The sequence below is a fragment of the Lupinus angustifolius genome, unplaced genomic scaffold, assembly GCF_001865875.1.
Source record: "Lupinus angustifolius cultivar Tanjil unplaced genomic scaffold, LupAngTanjil_v1.0 Scaffold_330_12, whole genome shotgun sequence".
Lineage (NCBI taxonomy): Eukaryota > Viridiplantae > Streptophyta > Magnoliopsida > Fabales > Fabaceae > Lupinus > Lupinus angustifolius.
Window position 1 is genome coordinate 1 of NW_017727745.1, and position 24,613 is coordinate 24,613.

Consider the following 24,613-nt stretch of genomic DNA (forward strand, 5'->3'; position numbering starts at 1 on the left):
AATACTAACAATAATTTCTAATATCCAAACAAACTCATCTAACCTTGTCCAAAGATATAGTTTTTCCATCTAAGAACAAGGAAGAAATTTCAAGATTTACAAATGTCAAAAACTACATAAAGGTTCATATGATTTTATTATCATCCCCTTTAGTTATGCCTTCATAAAATATTTAAAGAACAAATATAAAATATAATTTATGAACAACATAATAAAAGCTCATAACTTTCTATGAAATATGAGAAGAAGATGAAGAAGAGAAAATAAAAGACTACCTTAGTTTGTATATGGAATTTTGTGTAAAAATAAGAGAATAGGGTGAGGTATTTATAGGAGAGCCTCACCCTCATCAAATCATAAAATTTAATGCAAATTAAGTGGATTTAGACTAACATAGGTGATGTGTCTAATGGTGGTGGAGTGAGAGGATTTGTTGTGTGATTTATGCGCTTTTGGAATCTTTTACATTACTTGTGTAACAAGTAAGTGGCTCATGAAATGATGACTTCCTACTTTATTGATATGATGCAATTTTCCAATAAACTTCGTGTCCGAACATTTTGGGATAATTTCGTTCGGAAATATACAATCTCCTGACTTAGGACATTTGCCCGAAATGTCAAAAGTTGAATTTCGAGGTGAAAAATATCTAGAAATGAGTTACGGACAAACTTAGTATCTATTTTGACTAGAAATAATATTTCGAAGCCAACAGAGAAATCGAAATTTGATTCCGAGTTACGGAACTCAAAAAATGGGCGAAAACTCGATAAAACGACCCGAAATCGTCTCAGAAACTTTTATTCTCCAAAACTCTTGAAAAAAATAGGGAAAACAAGAAAATAATAATAAAAGAATAAAACTCAATTGAGGTTTAGCCTAATACATTACTGATTAATTTCTATAATTAATCCATTAATACTAATTACTTAATTGAAAGTGCTATGAAAAACACGGTGTTACGGTATTCACTCTGTAACACCCCATTTTTATAACTTAGAAATTAGGACTTCATTATAAAAATATGATGAAAAATTAAAGAAAATTAAAGGCAACCTGTTAGAAAATCAGAGTGAATTTAAAATTTATTTTCAATAACATGGTCAAGATGGGGAAATATTCAATATTATCAATACCCAAAACTGAGTTATCACATTCAACCTCAAAACCATGATTTATATATTTATCTATTTGTTTAAGTATGTAGCTTCACAAAATGATTAATTTAATCTTAACATAATGATTATAAAAAAATCATGTAGGCAAAAAGAATCACTCTTAAGTATTTTTCATAAAATACAACTTACACAAAATACTTAATGAGACATCAGCTAAATTCTTCTTGTCTATATTTCCATCAATGAATATCCATAGAGAAACTACAACAAACCTGTTCATACACATAGTATAGACAAAAGAAAAGACAAAGAAAGGGAGTAAGAACGAACTACGACGACCGTAGCATGAAATTATATAGAGAAATAACATTGAAGTGAGACACCCTATAACAGCACTATAATCAAACAATGTCAAACATATGCAAATGATACATGAAGTTAGTGTCTTATACAAGAGGATATTGACATCCCCAATTAATATCTCTCTCATGCAATACAATATGCAATTCAACCGACCAATCACCACAAAAAATACAATACCTGAAGGCCAAGATCCTGGTGGGAAAGCAACTGAGAGTACAGATATCCTTAACAATAACAAATAACAATATCAATTGTTTTCAATTACCTCTATCAGAGGTGCTTACATGGTAAGCCTAGTCCATTTTAGGATCCATCTCTACCGATTATGAAATGCGCAAGGGGGTGTTAGAGTCTGCTTAGTTTGCTTGCAGCACTATCCTGATCATACATGTAATGAATGCAGACCCTCACTGGACTGTCCCACCTAAGAAATCCCTTAAGGCATCTTGACGAATCACCGTCACTCCCGCCCCTATCCAAATCCCAATGATATTTATATCATTGTATCTTTCCATTTTCTTCAACTCCAACTACAAGAATGTAATGCATGTACGCTAACCGAAGTTTGCCCATTAATTCTCATAATCAAGGTTTTACCAATTTTTATTTCAACAAATATTACCTAATTTAGTCATATCAGTCCCAATGCATCTCTATCATGCCAAGTCATGTGAAGAAGATCTTTGCTCCTGACCTTGGCAATGTTTTGATGAAGACACCAAAATTACCAAAAAGAAGAAAAGGAAGAATACTTATGAAGAAAAAGAAGATTAAAGCTTCAAGTAAATTAGATTAAGTCTCTATAGGTACTTCTATCCTAAAACTCTTAGTTATGCATACTAGTAATGCTCAAACTATTTTTAAAGAATAATGAAACACTTTAAAAATACTTTAAACATTTTTTATAAATAGTATGTAACAGGTTACTTCATTTAAGTAACAAGTTACATGTGTGAGAAAAAGAGTTATCCAACTTAAAACTGTTCAGAGACTGCCTTTGAGTAACAGATTACCAGTTTTACAAAAGTTGAGTAACTGATTACCCAAATGGTGTAATCGATTACTCTAATTTGTTTTTAAATAAAATAGTGGACAGTGAGTTTGAGTAATCGATTACCCACTATCAGTAATCGACTACTGAAGACTGTTGCATGAGATTTCAGATTTCAAAACGAAATGTTTTCACTCCAAATGAAATCTCTTCACTTCAAACAACTCCTACACTTTCAGAAAGACACCATGGGTGTTTGGAAAGTCTATATAAAGACTCTGACTCTCACAACACAAACACACAACTTATATACAACTCTCATACAACTGTGAGAAATTCTCTCACTATTTTTCAGCACTTTTTCACTAAGTTCTTAAACTTTCAAAAGAGAATTTTTCTGAGTTACTTGAAGTAATTGTTTCAAAGTTTTACAAATTTATTGAGCATTATTACTAAGTATACAAAGAGAGTTGATTGGATTGCAAGTGTTATAATATTTCATACTTGTAAAGGCAATCCAAAGTCATCACTGAAATTCTTCATTCATTGCAATAAACTTTCTTTCACAGGGTGTGAATAGAAATGGGATAGAGTAACTTGGAAAAGTGTTTTCTAAGGGTATAAATATTAGTGAGTGGGTAAGGTACTTAGAGATCTCGGGGTGAGACTTTGTAATTACTACTCATAATATTTAGTGGAAAATCTCTTGTGTTGCAAGAGTACTGGACGTAGCCTTCGACGGACAAGAAGGTGAACCAGTTTTGTGTACTCTCATTTCCCTTTCCTCTTTAATTTATTTTTGTTTATTTTCTACAATATTATCCGCTGCACATTAACTCTTACATTTTGCAGAAAAAGTTACTACAATTTTAAGTCAACTAATTCACCCCCCTCTTAGCTGCAATCTCATTCTTACAAGTCCAAGGGACAAGCTCAAAATGCTAACTTAGTTTCCAAGATCAATGTGCAAAACCTTAATTTTAAACTTATGTGTTTTCCATATCAATATAACAACTAACATATATATTTCCCATTAAATACAATAATCAAGTTATATATTTTGAAATAATACAACAATCAACTTAATTATATTTTTCCATGTCAATTCAACAATCACTTATATATATTTTTCATTTCTATACAACTATACAACAACCAATAACATAACCATTGCAATTGAGATATTTCTAAATTACAACTTTGTCACAAACATTTAGCACATAAGACAATTAATAATTTATCACAATACTCACACGTATACAAACATAATTATTTAACAACCTTTCATGACGATGTAATATCATAAGCGAGTACCTTGCATTATGCTACACAAAAACAAATTCATACACATATATTTCCAGCACAATCAAATATCTCAAACTCTATACATTGTCATGAAAAAGATTAAGGACTCTTACATGACATGGAAGTTCTTAATCTACAAGACTCTCTGACTTTTGAGGAAATCAGAGAGAAGAATTTCAATGAAAAACTCTAAGACCACTATGGTCTTCTCCCTCACCTTAGTTGCTTTATCTCATAACTTCAACATTGTTGTAAAATCACGAGCATCACCACTAACATCCAAGCATTAACACTTCATCAAGCAAAAACAAATGCAAACAAATCCAGACAAATCCAGATACTTTAACACATTACAACTTGATCATAAAATAAACATAAAAGAATGATAAATCTTTATAAAAAGCAAATTTCATTTATAGAAGATACTTTAATATTCCAAAGGTCTCAAAAGAATAAGCAAAGTAAATATAGTAACAATTAAGAATAGTTTTATAGGTTATAACATGACACTTAATTTAGTTAATAAACTTCCAAACTTCAATTCCCAATCAAATTCTAATAAGTTATAAAAAACCAGTTTGATACTAAAACTCAGTCTGTTACTATAATTTGCCATCTTTATACTTTTATATTTAAAGCAACATAATATAGTATTTTAACTTTTGTGTAGCCCAAAATATTTTTCTGCTCACAACAAAAGAAGACTACCTACATATAAATATAATATAGATTGATATACCATATAAATCTAAATACAATAGGATTGAATCTTTTACAATGAAGGAAGGAATGCAATTTTTTATCATCTAGTGGCTATACTCGTTATTATTGATTTTTTTTAAAGAATTCAAAGGTAACAAAACCAAATTGAGACTTAGCTTCTACATTTATAATAGGACACATTTTTACAGTACAAAAAGATGGACCAGTTTGTCTTAGAGTGGTAGTGGGGTTTAACATTAATGAGGTCTTTGCAAAAAGTTGGGATTAGAACAATAACTACAAAACTACCTTGCCAAGAAACGTGTATATATATATATATATATATATATATATATTCAGTTTTCACTGCATATCTTTCTTTTTCTTATTATGTACATGTATCCTCTTCTGTTCTAACGAGGGAATACATTGTAGTTCAGAGGTTTAACTGTGTTAATTAGTTTGTTATTTTAACTGCACATACACCGCACGCTGCAATTCACTAGAGAGATTAAACTTTTAAAGTTATACTCATGCAAGAAGTCATAAGAGGTAGTATTTAACCAATTTAATGTTTCGTAACGAAGAATAAAAAGATGTCAGACCCATCCTTTCTATTTTTAAGATTGGAAATCATCAAAAGAGAAATCAAGATCATCTTCATGTATAGTGGCTTAAATGTTTGAAACAATCAAGACAATAAGAATTAAAGTAAAAGATATACACATATATGGAGCCATCTAACCTGCGAATTAGTGTGAAGTTCGCATGGAAGCGAACTGTGTAAGAATCGTAGGATTAATTTGATTTGAATCTGTGTCGTTGATTTTGAATTGGTTACCAAGAACGATTAGTTTCATGAAAGTTGTGTAATTGATTCCCGACTTCTGAAGTCGTGAAAGTGGTTCCCGACTTCAGAATGGTTACCATGAAAACGGAGCACGTATTAGTGTTTGTTGTTTCAAAATTGTCCTCCTTCTTCCTTGATGGTGCCCATTTCCGTTTTCTCCAAAAATAATTTATGAAATGACTTTTTGTTCTTCTTCAATTAGTTTTGTAGAGTTAACTTATTTACCTTAAAGTGCTAAACAATGATTTGTGTGTAATTGTATAGTTGACGAAGTAGTATATGACCTCACAAGTGGAGACTAAAATATTAATGATATATAAATAAATGAAATAAATATCGTCATATTGCCAACTGATTGGTGATGTATTATAATTGAGTAATTGCTAAATTGTTTTTAATAATTAATAAACCGAGTTATATATTTTGAAATAATACAACAATCAACTTAATTATATTTTTCCATGTCAATTCAACAATCACTTATATATATTTTTCATTTCTATACAACTATACAACAACCAATAACATAACCATTGCAATTGAGATATTTCTAAATTACAACTTTGTCACAAACATTTAGCACATAAGACAATTAATAATTTATCACAATACTCACACGTATACAAACATAATTATTTAACAACCTTTCATGACGATGTAATATCATAAGCGAGTACCTTGCATTATGCTACACAAAAACAAATTCATACACATATATTTCCAGCACAATCAAATATCTCAAACTCTATACATTGTCATGAAAAAGATTAAGGACTCTTACATGACATGGAAGTTCTTAATCTACAAGACTCTCTGACTTTTGAGGAAATCAGAGAGAAGAATTTCAATGAAAAACTCTAAGACCACTATGGTCTTCTCCCTCACCTTAGTTGCTTTATCTCATAACTTCAACATTGTTGTAAAATCACGAGCATCACCACTAACATCCAAGCATTAACACTTCATCAAGCAAAAACAAATGCAAACAAATCCAGACAAATCCAGATACTTTAACACATTACAACTTGATCATAAAATAAACATAAAAGAATGATAAATCTTTATAAAAAGCAAATTTCATTTATAGAAGATACTTTAATATTCCAAAGGTCTCAAAAGAATAAGCAAAGTAAATATAGTAACAATTAAGAATAGTTTTATAGGTTATAACATGACACTTAATTTAGTTAATAAACTTCCAAACTTCAATTCCCAATCAAATTCTAATAAGTTATAAAAAACCAGTTTGATACTAAAACTCAGTCTGTTACTATAATTTGCCATCTTTATACTTTTATATTTAAAGCAACATAATATAGTATTTTAACTTTTGTGTAGCCCAAAATATTTTTCTGCTCACAACAAAAGAAGACTACCTACATATAAATATAATATAGATTGATATACCATATAAATCTAAATACAATAGGATTGAATCTTTTACAATGAAGGAAGGAATGCAATTTTTTATCATCTAGTGGCTATACTCGTTATTATTGATTTTTTTTAAAGAATTCAAAGGTAACAAAACCAAATTGAGACTTAGCTTCTACATTTATAATAGGACACATTTTTACAGTACAAAAAGATGGACCAGTTTGTCTTAGAGTGGTAGTGGGGTTTAACATTAATGAGGTCTTTGCAAAAAGTTGGGATTAGAACAATAACTACAAAACTACCTTGCCAAGAAACGTGTATATATATATATATATATATATATATATATTCAGTTTTCACTGCATATCTTTCTTTTTCTTATTATGTACATGTATCCTCTTCTGTTCTAACGAGGGAATACATTGTAGTTCAGAGGTTTAACTGTGTTAATTAGTTTGTTATTTTAACTGCACATACACCGCACGCTGCAATTCACTAGAGAGATTAAACTTTTAAAGTTATACTCATGCAAGAAGTAGCAGGATAAATGTTATTGTTGTCTGGCTTTATATTAATTTTCTTATGCCCATTGAGTGCTGATCCATTCAAAATAGCAAGCCCGTTTCAATTATTAGCAACCCAAAAAAGTATTTAACTAGCCAAGTCATATGGTCCTTTTTTATGATAGTATACTCCCACCTCAAGAATCCAGAACTTCATTAAAAGTTCATTTGCGAGTTAAATTTTGGAGGCGAATGACGGAAAGAAAAAACATCATAGCCAATATAAGAGACCTACTTTCACTTTGGACCAACCACCATGCTCTTAAGATTCATATCATGAGATCAGTGTCCCACCAAGTCAGCGTTCCCAGCCTTAAATCGTCTGTTTTTCACTACACAAAGGTATAAGTCATAATATTTGTCATTGAATAAATTTTGGATTCATAAATTGTAATCAATGATGGACTCATAGCTCTCTTCATGGGCAAAATTATTAGCCAATCTCTAGATTCATTCATTCAAGTGTACATCTCCAAGATATGATGTTTGAGGGAAAATGCGAATTTAAAAAAGAGAATGCAAAGTCAATAAAAATGTAGCAGTTCAGAATCGAAGTTATAGCCAATTGCCAATTTCTCCTTCACTACTTATTATTGATTCAGCAATCTATCGCTCTTAGCAATTGCCTGCCACTAAGAATTCCCCACAATGAAAGCCTAAAAGATTAGAGTGCAAAGAAAAATATTATTTAGAATATAAGAAACATTTAATGATCCACATAGTATAAATATATTTAACATTAATATTTTTAGCATATTTTTAACAATAATTTATATAGCACATGAAGACAGAAAAAATAGAAGTTGATATAAAAATTATTCTAGCCTAGCGGAATTTGAAATGTCCGTTTATAGTAATCAATAAAAAATTTATTTAGATATCATTAATTTGCTTGAAATTGGTTACATTATTTGAAAATATTTTTTTAGTTGTATTCTTTTATGAGAAAATGTTGTCATCAACTATGAAAGAACTTTGCTCAGTACCATCATCTTCATTGTAGTTGAACTAGGAATGGCAACGGAGCGGGTCGGGGGCGAGTTTGCACATACCCAAACCCGAAATTCAAAACCCGAACCCGAAAAAAACCCGAAAATGATAAAGTATTAAGGAAAATATGATATTCTTTTCGTGTAATTTTTCTCTAACATTTCTATTTTCTCTTATATTATTTCATTTCTTTTATGTTTGAAGATCCAATAGTATTTAAAGTGAAATTAGAAATTAAAAACAATGGGCAAATGATAGAAATTTCAATTTTAAATCTAATTACCTTACTTCAAGGCGGGTTCGGGTTAGGGTCTTTGCCATACCAAACCCGAACCCGAAATTTAAACCCGGGTAAAACCCGAACCCGAACCCAATCACATTGGGTTTTCCCCATTAAATTCGGGTTCGGTTAGAGCGGGTACCCTCAGGTTCGGTTTTTATTGTCATCCATAAGTTGAACCTCATATCATTGAGAAGTACATTTACTGAATCAGGAGTACCAGCATTAGCAGCAAATAATGAATTCATAAAATCATTCTCTTGTGTAGAAAATGAATGACAGTGAGGAATGATATGATCAGTTTGATGTTGGTGCAAGGGTTCATAGTGAAAAGACATTCTCGCAGGTTGAATATTTTAAGAGCCAAACATTATTAGTTGATACATTGGATGTTGTGACATAATATGTTGATTCATTGTAGGATAGTACATTGGAGTTTAAGGTGTGGGGGGCCATATAAATCTAAATACAATAGGATTGAATCTTTTACAATGAAGGAAGGAATGCAATTTTTTATCATCTAGTGGCTATACTCGTTATTATTGATTTTTTTTAAAGAATTCAAAGGTAACAAAACCAAATTGAGACTTAGCTTCTACATTTATAATAGGACACATTTTTACAGTACAAAAAGATGGACCAGTTTGTCTTAGAGTGGTAGTGGGGTTTAACATTAATGAGGTCTTTGCAAAAAGTTGGGATTAGAACAATAACTACAAAACTACCTTGCCAAGAAACGTGTATATATATATATATATATATATATATATATTCAGTTTTCACTGCATATCTTTCTTTTTCTTATTATGTACATGTATCCTCTTCTGTTCTAACGAGGGAATACATTGTAGTTCAGAGGTTTAACTGTGTTACTAATTACCTTACTTCAAGGCGGGTTCGGGTTAGGGTCTTTGCCATACCAAACCCGAACCCGAAATTTAAACCCGGGTAAAACCCGAACCCGAACCCAATCACATTGGGTTTTCCCCATTAAATTCGGGTTCGGTTAGAGCGGGTACCCTCAGGTTCGGTTTTTATTGTCATCCATAAGTTGAACCTCATATCATTGAGAAGTACATTTACTGAATCAGGAGTACCAGCATTAGCAGCAAATAATGAATTCATAAAATCATTCTCTTGTGTAGAAAATGAATGACGGTGAGGAATGATATGATCAGTTTGATGTTGGTGCGAGGGTTCATAATGAAAAGACATTCTTGCAGGTTGAATATTGTAAGTGTCAAACATTGTTGGTTGATACATTGGACGTTCTGAAGTAGTAGGTTGATTCATTGTAGGATAGTACATTGGAGTTTGAGGTGTGGGGGTTGATTTGTATGGTAGGGGTGTGGTTGGCTTTGTTGGTAATTTATTTGGTGTGGGTCTCGGAGTTGTGGTTCTGCAGATAAGAAAGGTCTAGAATTGGTAAGAAACCAACTCATATATTGTTGTGTGTGGAAAGGAGATTAGATTGCAGGTCCTCACAACATTTGATCTCTGTGATGATTCCAATGGTCAATCCATTGTACATGCTTGAAGGCCCAATGTGTGTCTTGATTCCCCCGTTTGTCAATTCTGTGGAGGGCGTCGATATTCATTGGTGATTATGGCACATCCTGGATCAAACCAAACTATAGTTTGACTCGATCTGTTTGATGTCACTCGATGATAGAGAAACAAATTAAAGCCATGCATGCACTGCACACATTCTTATCTTGTTTGACTTGACGTGAGAGATTATTGTTATAAGTCTCATATGGTAGCCATTTAAACTACAAAAATAAGTAAAATATTAGTTAAAAAAATCGAAGTATTGTGTAAATTAAAAATTAATAAGAGCTTAAGAATCTTTACATCATTGACCTCCATATGGTCTAATCGTGACATATATCCCATTAAATCTCCCCGTGGAAATCCATGGAAGTTAGCATTCCAAGTACCCCACCTATAGAAAATAGAAATTAATTATTGTAGTTGAAAGAAAAAATCCGTGAAAAAATATTTTTATGTAAAGGAATAAATTTATATTACCTTGAAGCAAATGGATAAGTAGGTAGTTGGCTCACCCTAGGTGCAAGGAGTGGTATGCGATACCATACCTAAGATTGTAAAAGTATCACGCACCCACCCATGGCTTTGACAGTGGGTTTTGTTGCCTGACACAATTTCCTATACAAGTTGGCCAAACATGCTGAACCCCAGCTATATCGGTGAACTTGTGATAGGTCTCAAAGTATGGGTAAGTACATTAAATGTACCCGATTATTTGATTTATCGGGCAACAACTCCGGGAAATATTGTCATCAACCATGAAAGATGATGAGAGGTTCACATCAAAAGAACTTGGCCCAGCACCATCATTTTCATTGTAGTTGAACCTCATATCATTGAGATATATATTTGATGAATCAGGAGTACCAGCATTAGCAGCAAATAATGAATTCATAAAATCATTCTCTTGTGTAGAAAATGAATGACAGTGAGGAATGATATGATCAGTTTGATGTTGGTGCAAGGGTTCATAGTGAAAAGACATTCTCGCAGGTTGAATATTTTAAGAGCCAAACATTATTAGTTGATACATTGGATGTTGTGACATAATATGTTGATTCATTGTAGGATAGTACATTGGAGTTTAAGGTGTGGGGGTTGATTTGTATGGTAGGGGTGTGGTTGGCTTTGTTGGTAATTTATTTGGCGTGGGTCTCAGAGTTGTGGTTCTACAGATAAGAAAGGTTTAGAATTGGTAAAAAAACCAACTCATATATTGTTGTGTGTGGAAAGGAGATTGGATTGCAGGTCCTCACAACACTTGATCTCTGTGATGATTCCAATGGTCAATCCATTGTGCATGCTTGAAGGCCCAATTTGCATTTTGATTCCCCCGTTTGTCAATTCTATGGAGGACATCCATATTAATTGGTGATTGTGACACATCCTGGATCAAACCAAACTGTAGTTTGACTCGATCTGTTTGATGTCACTCGATGATAGAGAAACAAATTAAATTTGTGCATGCACTCTACACATTTTTATCTTGTTGAACTTGACGTGGAAGATTGTTGTTATAAGTTTCATATGGTAGTCATTTAAACTACAAAAATAAGAAAAATATTAGTTAGAAAAAAATTGAATTATTTTATAAATTATAAATTAATAAGAGCTTAAGAATCTTTACATCATTGACCTCCATATGGTCTAATCGTGACATATATCCCATTAAATCTCCCCGTGGAAATCCCTATATCCCGTTAAATCTCCCCGTGGAACTCCATGAAATTTAACATTCTAAGTACCCCACCTATAGAAAATAGAAATAAATTATTGTAGTTAAAAGAAAAAAAATTGTGAAAAAATAATTTTATGTAAAGGAAGAAATTTTTATTACCTTGAAGCAAATGAATAAATAGGTAGTTGGCTCACCCCAAGTGCAAGGAATGGTAGGCGATACTATGCCCAAGATTGTAAAAGTATCAAGCACCTACCCATGGCTTTAACATTGGGGTTTGTTGCCTGACACATTTCCATATACAAGTTGGCCAAACATGTTGAACCCCATATATATCGGTGAACTTGTGATAGGTCCCGAAGTATGGGTAAGTACATTAAGTGTACCCGATTATTTGATTTATCGGGCAACAACTCCTCTCATATTATGTGTAGGATATATGCCCTACAATATTGTTGTAGTTGTAATTAGGTAGACTCAGAGGACAAGTGAGTAAAGTTTTGATAGGTCTCGAAGTATGGGTAAGTACATTAAATGTATCCGATTATTTGATTTATCGGGCAACAACTTCCCTCCTATTATGTGTAGGATAGGTGCCCTACAATATGACATTTTTATATTTATTGTAGTCGAAATTATTCAACATGGGTTATGCAATGGCTGGAAATGGAGGACTTATTCATTTCTAGTGTCATTGAGGAGGTACAAATATTTTAATAATTACAATGTGATTATTGTTGAATAACATTAAATTTAATAATTTTTCTAATAAATGTAGCTTAAGGATGAAACTGTGAGAATGAAGACTGCCTTAAAGTTGATTATTCATGATATGAACAAATTGAAGAAGCAAGTAAGGACCAAAACTATATTGATGTGGTGTAAGTTCTCCTTCATCTAAATTGACATGGAACAACTATGAGACAATATTTTGTATCACTATCTTGTTTTGGAAACACAGTGATTAATTCCTTTTTATAACAACTTCTCTATGTACCACTCAATCATAATTTCATACTTTGTTACATTATATATTAACCATTACATATCTAAATATTATTTCTCTATGTTCACATTTTCGCTTATTCAACAATGATTTCTTCAAATAAATGAACCTGTATTATTTCACTACAAAATATATCATACAAACAAAAGTAAGCCATTTTTCCAATTCTTACAAATTTCTGTTACTACATCAAATTACTACTCATTCTTCCAATTAATTTTTAAATAAAGAACGATTACAACTACCAACGACGTTTGAACAACTAACTTTATTGTGCACAATTTCTCAACATATACCATATTGGTTACCATGCTTACCTCTTGAGGTTGTACCAACAACTCGCCCTTTTGCTCTGTCTCATTTGACACAACAGCATCAACAAATATTGTTGTTTGCTTGTGATGATTTACAACCGAAAATACGACCACTGGAAATTTATATTTGTTTCGACCGTAAGTTGCATCAAAAGCAAGAACATTACCAAAAATGGAGTAGTCAAAAATGTTACATCCATCATCCCATAATAATTGTTGCAACTTACTTTCTTCTTCTACAATATACCTCCAATACATTGCACAATCTGATGATTCGTCTCTACTTCTGAATTTGATTGTACATGTCTTTCTTCAAAAACTCAAGATATCGATAACTCCCACATTGACCAGCAAATGAACCAAAAAAATTTCTAGTTCCAATGCCCACTTCTCTCATATTGTTCATTTGAGCAACATTTGTCTCTGTCATTCTTCGGTTAGAGACTATCATCCCACCATAATGTCCACCAACCAGTTCATGGCTATGTTCATCAGAAAAATAACTCATATACCAACCTCCTTTTTTCTTGTCAATATGAATCTTCATTCTTGCTAAACAACCGCATCTTGTCTCTTTTCTATGTGCCCTCTTTTGGATCAAATCATCTTTCTTCTCCCTAAATCCTTCTCTATCTCAAAAAAAATGATTGCCATAATATTTCACCATCATTATCCTGATGGGTATGATATTTTCTTATGCCAAATCCTTTCTTCATACCATACATCCTATAAATTGTGTATCCAATGTCATTACTTAAAAACCTAAACTTCTTAACTTCATCTTCATTTAATAACCCAAAATCAATTTCTTGAAAATCCAATTCCTATATCTCATTTATATTTTCATCATCACTAACATCAACTTCATCTACAGCCTAAAATCAAAAAATTACATCATGTACATGAATAACAATAAATAAATAAACGAAAATAAATGAATAAATAAATTAAATCATTTCCATGAACAATTTAAAATAAATAAATAAAATAAATTTTTACCTCATTATAGAAGTTTCCGCTATAGTAATTCATATCTTCTTCCATCTAATAAAAACAAAGTTTCTATGTATACAACATAATCGAATCAATAATCATAAAATTAGTAAATAAGAAGAAAAAAGAACTTACCTTCACAAATATGAAGCAAATTGATCAAGTCACTAAAAAGATACACTATTTTACGCTTTCTCAAACACACTCTTATAAACTTCATCACATTCATTTTTGGTTTCACACTCTTTAAAATGGTTCAAACTGGAGTCGTTAAAGTACGATCTGACTTCAGATATTTGTAGTACACGATCAGAAATAGTTGCGATGTTTCTCGACTTCCAAACTTCTTTTTGGAAGTCGTTGACCTCTTTCCCAACTTCAGATTCCTGACTCTACATATAGAAGTCGGTTTCCTGGATCACGACTTATGGCTTTGAAAATATAAAATTGTAAAAATGGTATTTGGTCACCAAATGCTTTAATCCAACAGTGATATTGTAGTTCACACCCAAGCGAACTAACTTAGAGTTCACATTTTAGCAATCACCCACATATATAGAAACATAAGTTCAAAGCAGTAAAAAGTGAGAAGTATAAGTTACCAATTCCTTCTTTTTCTGCCTACTCATGGAGTCTAGAAGGGAGAGTGGGATTTTGCTCTCCCAATGGTTTTAGGGTTATATACTTTTATGGTTAAGAAAAATAGGTCAAAATATTATTTAAAATTATATCTATTATTATTATACTTATCAAAATAACAAATAATCAATTTTAGATTATCACAAAGTTTATCCACATAACAAATATAGATAATCTCAAAGAGATAACTTCATTAAAGATTAACTAAAATAATTTATGACCATAGTATGATACATTATCGAAAATAGTTTATATAAACGTTATAATGAACATAGTTATTCAAACTAAAATAAGATAATGTTATCAAAATGAATAAAATAGGCTATATTTTTCAGCAAATTAATTACCAAAATGTGAATACTCATAAAATATATTTAATGCAAATTCACTATGTATTAAAAATATTTAAATTTTTTAATAATGTAATACAATGCAATTTTTATCTTAAATTATATTTTTGAAACAAATATAACTCTTGGAAGATAATGATTCATTTAACTACAAGATAACTAATGAATTAAGTTATTTAATCATAAACTTATTGCATAAACATTAAAAGATCAACAACTCATCTAAAATCACGTTTACCTATCTTTAGATTAAATAAAATCCATATTTTTCACGAGTCCTTGGCATAAATTCTTTCGAAAATATTTATTTTCCATTCCACATAGAATGCCAAAATTCCTTGCATGATGCTCAAAAGGATGGAAAAATAGAGAGTCAAGCTTGAGAGAAAGTTCCTACACGTATCCTACCTTCAATGAAGAGATTCTAAAGTCAAGATTAGTCCTCTTTGTGTTCCTACTCCCATGGATTCTTCAATGGAGTTGAATTTGTCTTCTTTCTGTCTCTACGAGTAATTTCTCTTATTTCTAGTTCAATGGAGTTCAATGGTGTGCCATATCACAGGCCATGACCGTATCGCCACTGCACCAAGTTGTGTGTGACTAAGCCTTGTTGGTGCGTCCTAATGTGCCATGACTATGTCACCCTGATGTGCCATGAATGTGTCTCCCTGATGCGCCATGACCGTATCGCAGATGAGTCAAGTTGATGCACCCTGATCTTGACCAAGTCTGATCGTGAATCCTCGGTCACAATGTTGGCCCAGTCTGACCGTGAATCCTCGGCCACGATGTTGCACACAACCTTGGCCTCCTGAGCCAAGTCTGATCGAGAATCCTTGGTCAAGTCAACATGAGAAATATTTGTCTCTGACTTCAATACCCCCTCGTAAGTTGGAGAGTAGATATTAATCACTCCCAACTTGGACAAAAAATAAGTGAAGGGAGAAGGGTCCAACGCCTTGGTTAAAATATCTGCACACTGTTGAGTTGTCTTGATAGGTAGGAGATGAAATATGTTGGGTTGGAAAGATTCCCTAACCACATGACAATCAATGTCAATGTGCTTGGCACGTTCATGGAAGACAAAGTTAACTACTATATGCCATGCTGAGTCATTGTCACAATACAATAATGATGATCTTTTGAAGTGAACTCTGAAATTCTCAAGTAAGTATGTTAACTATTGGATCTTACAAGATGTTATTGCTAATGCCATGTGGTTTGCTTCCGAGGAGGAACGTGCCATAGTGTTTTGCTTCTTAGATTTCCAAGAGACCAAGGAGTTGCCAAGAAACACACACAAGTCAATTATAGATTTTCTAGAGTCAACACATGATGCCCAATCAGAGTCACTGAAAGCTTTTAGTTGAAGATGAGAAGAAGTTCCATAGAATAAGCCTTGCCCTTGACTTCCCTTGATATATCTAAGCACTTTGGTTAAAGTTGTAAAATGAGCAGTTGTGGGATTTGCCATGAACTGGCTCAATTGTTGAACAATATAGTTGATTTTTGGCCTTGTATTTGTTAAGTATATCAAACTCCCTAGTAGCCTTCTATATGCTATAACATCCTTGTATGCATCTAAGTCATTTTGGTGCAACTTTGTTATTTTGACAATATGTGTTGGGATTGTCTTTGAATTAAGAAACTTTGTGTTTAAAAGAATATCAAGTGCATACTTCCTTTGACATAAAGTTATACCATTGTTAGATCTAGCAATTTCTAAACCAAGAAAATATTTAATAGTGCCAAGATCCTTAATTTTAAATTTTTATCTAAGATATTTTTAACAATCAATTTCATTCCGATTATTGCCAGCCAACACCAAATCATCAACATAAATAAGTAAGGTAGTAAAATAGTTACCCACATTTTTGGTTAATAAGGAGTGAATGTGATTGAGCATATCCTAATGAAAGAAGGGTCTGAGTCAGTCTTGTGAACCATTGTCTCCCTTCCTGGTTAAGTCCATAAACTGACTTATGTAGTTTGCATACCTTGCTTGGTTCCTTGCATACAACCCCTTATGGTATGTTCATGTGAACATCCTCACATAACTCACCATGAAGGAAAGCATTATTGACATGAAGTTGATGCACAATCCAATTTTGCGAAGCAAATATGGATAATAATAGCCTTACAATAGTAAGTTTAACAATAGGGGCAAATATTTCAAAAAAAATCTATGTCCTCTATTTGATTGAAACCTTTGGCCACTAGTCTAGATTTATATCTCTCAATGGTTCCATCTTATTGTACTTAATCTTATAAACCCATTTGGATCCAATAGGCATCTTTTCGGGAGGAAGATCTATTAATGACCAAGTTTTATTGAGCTCATTTTGCATAGCCTCTATTCAATCCTTACATTGTATAGCCTGCTGGTAGGTCTTTGGTTCAATGTTAGTGGTGGTGGAGATAGTATGGTTAAGGTGATGTGTTTATAGGATAAAGTGGTGGACAATGAGTGCTTAGAAGTTCTCTGAGGCTCATGTTTGTGAGGGTCATTGAAGTCCTATAGGTAACTAGGTGGATTTCTAGGACGAGTTGAACGTCTAAGGTTTGTGATTGTTAGTAGTTTCATGGGTTTGATTAGGTAATTCCTCCCCAGGGTTCTGACGGGTAGTTTCATGGGGCTCATCACTGTGCTCTTGTGTTCTTGTGTCATCAGTGATAATAGGTGACATATGTGGTACTTCAAGGAAAGCTAAGTCAATATCAGGACTATCCTTGTTATTATAGTTCATGATTTGACTTTGTTTGTAAGGGAAAATGTTTTCATGGAACACAACATGTCTATAAATGAATATTTCCTTGTTTTTAAATAAAAAAGGATGTAGCCTTTGGTATTTGGCTTGTAACCTAAGAAATTACACTTTGTTGCTCTAGGATTAAGTTTGGATCAATTTTGGGATAAGGTTGATGCAAAACATAAGCAACCAAATACCCTCAGGTGGAGAAGGTTAGGTTTCCTACTGTGAAGTAACTCATAAGGTGTCTTAAAGTCATGGATAGTGTTGGGAAGCCTATTAATAAGATAAGTGGCGTGTTGGGCAGCAAAAGACCAACAACTCTTAGGTAGCTTAGATTGGAATAGGATGGTCCTAGTGACATTCAAGATATGTCTATGCTTTCTCTCTACTACTGAGTTTTGTTGGGGTGTTTCTACACAAGATGTTTGGTGGACTATACCATTTCCTGGTAGAAGTTGGGCATGTTGAACCTATGGCCATTGCCACTCCTTATGATCTTAACCAGTTTTTCATATTGAGTGTGTTGAACCTAATCCATGTGTGTCTATTGTGGTCATCAACTATGGTAAGAAAGTACTTGTGGCCATTAATTAAGGTGTTGGCCACAGGCTCCCATATACCAATGTGTGTCATGTCAAAAGGATAGGAAGTCATATTCTTTTGATTAGGAAAAGGTAGTTTAGCATGCTAACCTAGATAGTAGTAGTCATAAACATTTTTACAATCAAACTTAACATATTCAAAATTCTTGCATAAGGAATTCAATATAGCATTTGAAGGATGTCCAAGTCTAAAGTGCCACAGGTCAAAGAAATCAACAGTATTTGAAGTATTTATATTATGGTTTATTTCACAATTACTCCTAGAATCTCTACTCAGAATGTACAATCCATTTTTAACCTCAACATGTTCAATCGTCCTCAAGGTAATCATATCCTGAATAGAGCAATTGACATTATCAAAAGTCAGTTTGCAATGTAAATAATAGGTGAGTTTATATATTGAGAGTAGATTAAATTTAAAATCAGGTATGTATAGAACATCATGCAAGATTATTACTTCTAAAAATATTATAGTTCCAGAGTGTCTAGCAAAAAGTGGTGTTATTGGGTAGACCAATAACAATTGGCCTTATGCTATGGAAATAAACAAAGCTTTATAAGTCATGGCACACATTGTATGTGGCCCCTGTGTCTAAAATCCAATAGGAGAGCTTACTTGTTATTTGATTAACTTCCAAGTTCTAATTGCCTTTTGAAGTGCTTCTTGGTTCAATGCTTAGTTGATTTATGTTGTGAATTGTTGATCTAGTGCCTATGCTTTTGATTAGGGGTGTTAGTTGTTCATATTGTTCAAGACCAAAGTTGGAACCTATTTCTTTTGAATCAGTGATTGTTGGTTGCTTACCCGCTTCCTTTTGTGAGGCCAAGACTCTGAGGCTATAATGTTATCCATTCATGAGTCTTGTCTTGCCTTGGTTTGTTGAAAGTTTGGTGGAAAACCATGTTTTAAATAACATGTGTTCACTATATGCCTTTCTTTTCCATAATAGGTGCACACATTCGCTCCATTTCCTTTCTGATTACCAAAGCCTTTCTCGTCCCTCTGCATCTTCCCTACATGAAGTTCCCTTTTTGCATATTGGTTTGAACTCTCCAAGGTTGTGTTGTGTCTCCTCTATTAACCTATTGATTGAAGAGTACCTTTGAACTACTTGTTCCACTTATCTGGCTTTCTTGCTGAAAAGCATTGAGAATATGTTATTAATTGTAGACAAAGGTTCTATGAGAAGAATATGTGCTTTTGATGCATTCAACTCATCATTTAAGCCCTTTGAAAGCAGATGACATACTCAATGTCTCTGTGATTTCTTACTACCTTGATCAAACCACACCTACACTTTACCTCACATGTGCAAGAAGGCATTGGTCTTAGTGACTCTAGCTCATCGCAAAGTATCTTTAAGTCTGTGAAGTAGCTTGATATGCTTTTTACCTCCCTGTCTAATTAAGTGTAATTCTTGGAGCACATTAGAAACTCTTAAATAGTTTCCCATTGAAAATCTCTACTTGAGGTCAAGCCACAAGTCTTGTTGTGATAGATATCTTGTGATCCATGAGAACACTGTTGTGTTGCACTTTTCCTATGTGTCATAGTCAATGTTGCTTGGATTAGGTGATGTAATTGTGCCATCAACGAAATTGAATTTATTCTTGGATAGCAAGGCCCTCTTCATCGCCTAGCTCCAATAATGGTAGTTGCCACCATCCAATGATGGTTTGACAAGAACTACTCTAGGGTTTTCTCCTGGGTGGAGATCGAATGGATTCTTTGCATCATTTCTGTTTATGTCAATTTTCAATTCTTGTTCTTATTGAATAGATAAATCTTCCGCCATGTTGCTTTGGAGAGATTCTGAACCTGCAGAGCAGTAATTGGTTGTGGATGTACTATCTTCATTGTTGCTTGATGAAGATGATTGAGCTGAACAATTGGCTTGCTTACATGAATGTTGAACTCTGGAATTTCTTCAACTTTCTTTGCCAAATATCTTGGCTGAGTGTATGGAAATTTTGCTTCACTTAAGTGGCAATCAGAACCTTTAAGAAGAAGGCTCTAATACTATAAAGTGATTCGTAAGCTGAATATACCTCATATTATTGATTGAAAACTTCATGCATTACACATTAATGGATCTACTTATTTATAATATATGGTTGCATGAAGAATAAGCAATCACCCATCCTAACTAACTAAATTCATATAACAAACTTTGACTAACTGAGAAAACAAATAAAACATGTGTTTAATAATCATCTAATAAATTTTTTATGTATTGATGGTCTTGGTCTGCCAATTATACTTTTGGTGTTCCACGGGGTTTGTGATGATCGAGATACAAAGGACAACTGATGCACCATTTGGTGTGACAAGTCACTAGCTTGATGCGCCACATCGCAGGCCATGGCCGTATTGCCAGTGCACCAAGTTGTGTGTGCGTGACCACACCTTGTTGGTGCGTCTTGATGTGCCATGACCATGTCGCCCTGATGCGTTATAACCGTGTCACTGATGAGTCAAGTTGACGCGCCCTGATCCTGTCGATGTGTGCTGATGCGCTATAATGTTGGCCAGTTCTGATCGAGACGCCTTAGTCATGTTTACATGTTGGGTCAAGGTCATGGCCAAGTCTGACCGTGAATCCTCGGTCACAATGTTTACCAAGTCTGACTGTGAATCCTCAATCATGATGTTGCACACAACTTTGGCCTCCTAAGCCAAGTCTGACTGAGAATCCTCGGTCAAGTTAGCATGGGCAATATTTGTCCATGACTTTAGTACTGTGTTAAACTTTTAATTAGACTAAGGAAATAGTTAATTTTCGATTATAAAAGAGTGAAATCTAAGCAATTAGTAATTTCTAAATCGACTTTTCAATTATAATCGGTAGATCTATAGTTGTAGGGTGATAATGTAAAAATTACAATCCCCAAGGATATGACATTTTGTGTTACATTTGTTTGATAGCAGCAAGTTTCTAACCCTTTTGTTGGGGATTGTTTATGTTTGATGTATTATTCGAATTTATTGTGATTTTTTATTCGGAAGTTTTTATATTTTTATGTGTCACGATGTTTTTAGTTCCTGTGTTTTTTCCCTTTTTACGTAATTAATTCATTTACGTTACCATTTTCTAATTAGGAATGTCATATGCGCCTAGGGCCTTTTGTATTGTACCACAGTAATAGGTTATTTATATTATGTATTTGTTATGTAAGGGTTTTAGTCTGGTAATTATATTTCTCTAATAATATAAATAATATATTGATAGCTGCTAAATTGTGTTTGGTGATATGAACACAATTGACCAAACATGATTGGTTGTGTGGAACAAATGCAAGAGGGTCCTTAGGAAGACACCTACTCGTGTTTAATTTGCATGATGGATTCCCCAAAATTTATGAGTTTGATAATCTAGTTGGTCCTCATGCATGTGTTGCATATTGAGGAATAAATGCATGTACCTATATACTGAGAAAATTGCATATATAAGGAAGAATGGACTTGTGGTTGTAGTGGGTATTGATTTTTTATTGAACCTTTGCAATGAGTTTGAGTTGTTAGTGGAAAATGTTCAACTCCTAGTCCAAGAAATTAAGCCTCGCACGCTTTAAGGAGGTTGTGAGAGGAATCAATCATCACTTGCCATTTGACTCGGGATGAGTTGGAACTATCTTCATATTTAAAACGGTCACCATAGCTTTCAAGCATTTGGTCCTACAATAACTTTTCTTCAAGCCATTCGATCTGATAAAAATATTTTATGCTTGGTGTGTTAATTGGCTTGTGCCATAAGGAAAAAGATATAATAAGTACTTATGTGACTTGATCTCCTTGTTAATTGATCGATAGCTGACATATTACTCGAAATTTTTAGGTTCATGAACAATTTAAAGTGAATGAAAAAGTTGTTAAATAACAAATTTGCGTACACATGGACGGCACTCGTAAACATTGTAGAATTTCTATTTGAGGGTTGCTAAATAATAAATATGGGTAGTGCCACATACATTAGAGTTTCAATCCCATGTCTTTTTTTGATCATCTCATAATTATGGTTTCATTACTTTGTTGTTACCTTCAACCCTTTCTCTTTTTACAAAGTATTTACCCTAAGAGACATGCACTATCGTTCAACCTCCTAAATTGGTCCCAAATAACGAGAAGATGTTGGAACATCTCAAATAAGTTGGTTAGATTTAACAAATATGAGACCATGTAGCATGGATCGAGTAATTTTACATGTGAGTTCATGCAAGGCTCTAACTCTTGTTATTATTGTGAGATTTTTACATGACCCGTGAGAAATTGTATAGGGCGTTTGAATCTATAGTTGGGATTTGGCTTTATGATATCATAAAAGTTATAACTCTTGGTCTTTGCCTATTCAATGTCACATCGTTTCAACCTTTGGAGCTCTACTTATTTGCAATGAACTCAATAAAATATTGACAAAATCATAGCCAGCTATTCAAAGAGGAAGTAAGGATAATGTAATCAATAATGACATAATTCCCCATAAAATAAATATAATTTTGTATGAAAGTATAAGATGAATCTATTTTGCTCACATGGCAATATATGTTTTTTGATTCACGTATCATATATAGTATATACATATGAAAAGGGATTTTGGCTTTTAGATATTATAAAGATATAACTCTTTCCTTTAGCTTTTCAACACCACAAAAACAATAATGTTTTGACGTTTGGAGCTTGGGAGGTCTCTTTTTTTGTCCAATAGGAGGCTAATATGTGGTAACAAAAGAGTAGGAGATCATAGGATAAAATACATGTAGCACATTGTAAGTTAATATCAACGTAAAATAATTTTAGTGTATAATATTTATATACCGTGAATATAAAGATTTATACATATTTATTATATCATTCACTATTTATTTGTATTTTTTTTAAGAATGAATCGTGATTAATAAATGTTGAATAATACAATGTATACATTCTTTTCTCATAATTTAAGCAACAGAGACATTTACTTTATCAAATAAATTAAAAGTTTAAAATCTATGCACCGACAGTATAATTTTTTTTACACTATCAGCATATCATCCAATATTTTGCTTTACTTTTATTTAAGAATCAATGATGTTTAGTAAATCAATGATGAATGATTTAACTGTCAGTGTATACATATTAAATCCATAAATTAAGGGTCCAAGAATTTTGTGAATCATGATGCTAGCAAGCAAATTGGTATTAAAATTAGAGTAAATACTTATTGTCCTCATATTTTTCAACATTTCTAGTTTAGTTATTCAAAAAAGAAAATATCTAAAATGGTCCCAAAAATTTCAAATGTAGGTTAAATTAGTCATTTTTATCATATTTTACAACACTTAGTAGAGACAAATTTGACCCATATTTGAAATTTTTGGGACCATTTTAGGTATTTTCTTTTCTAAAGGACTAAATTGGTAAGGTCAAAAAATATGAGAGACTAAAATAAATATTCACTCTTAAAATTATTAAACGATATCACAAATAAGTATTGAGTATGATTTTATCATATCCACATAAACTTACTAAATGAAGTATTTCAACAAATAATTTTTTATCTTAAGTTATTTTGAATAAATAAGTCAACATTTTAAATATTTTTCAATATAATAATTAATTAAGTAATAATTAAATTAATATTTTATCAAATAAAAAATGAATTTTTGAAATTCTAATAGTTTGGTCATGACTTGTGTCGTGTTTTCTTTTCTACACTTAACCGAAAGTTGGTTCACGATAAATGCAATTTTTCTGCAATTGATTTCATTTAAATAATAAAAGTTATTATTCTTAAATGCTTTAAATGTAGATAACGAAATTTTAATAGTTCAGTCATAATTTGTATCGTATTTTCCTTTTTGTTTTCAGAGTGAGAAATTAGTTCATTTTCCTTTGTGGGTGGTTTGATGGTGGGGAAAATGAGCAAAGGAAATGATGGATGAAGCAGAGTGTAGGGTGGAAATGGAAATAATAATTCTATAAGGATGCTTTTGCATTATCTCAAACATATTTTTAAAGAAAGTGCAACATAAAGGTTAAAATATGGTAAATTCATAGTTACTACAGTTTCTGATCAGCCATTCCAGTTTCCATTCAGTCAATCCCAACATCCCTTGTCCCCACTTGTACCAAAAAAAACTTCAACTCTCTAAAAAGAAACAAGAAAGAAGTATAAGCATATTATAGACCACTTTTGGCACCCATTTCAACC

The 24,613-nt window shown here is 32.5% G+C and overlaps 1 long non-coding RNA gene across 1 annotated transcript; it reads left to right on the top strand.

Annotated features, from left to right (window-relative positions):
• Positions 1-5,950: 5,950 nt before the first annotated feature.
• LOC109341024 lies at positions 5,951-17,408 on the top strand. The gene is made up of 3 exons (XR_002106879.1): positions 5,951-6,248; positions 7,809-7,810; positions 17,397-17,408. It is a non-coding gene; the product is annotated as an uncharacterized LOC109341024 (long non-coding RNA).
• Positions 17,409-24,613: the final 7,205 nt, after the last annotated feature.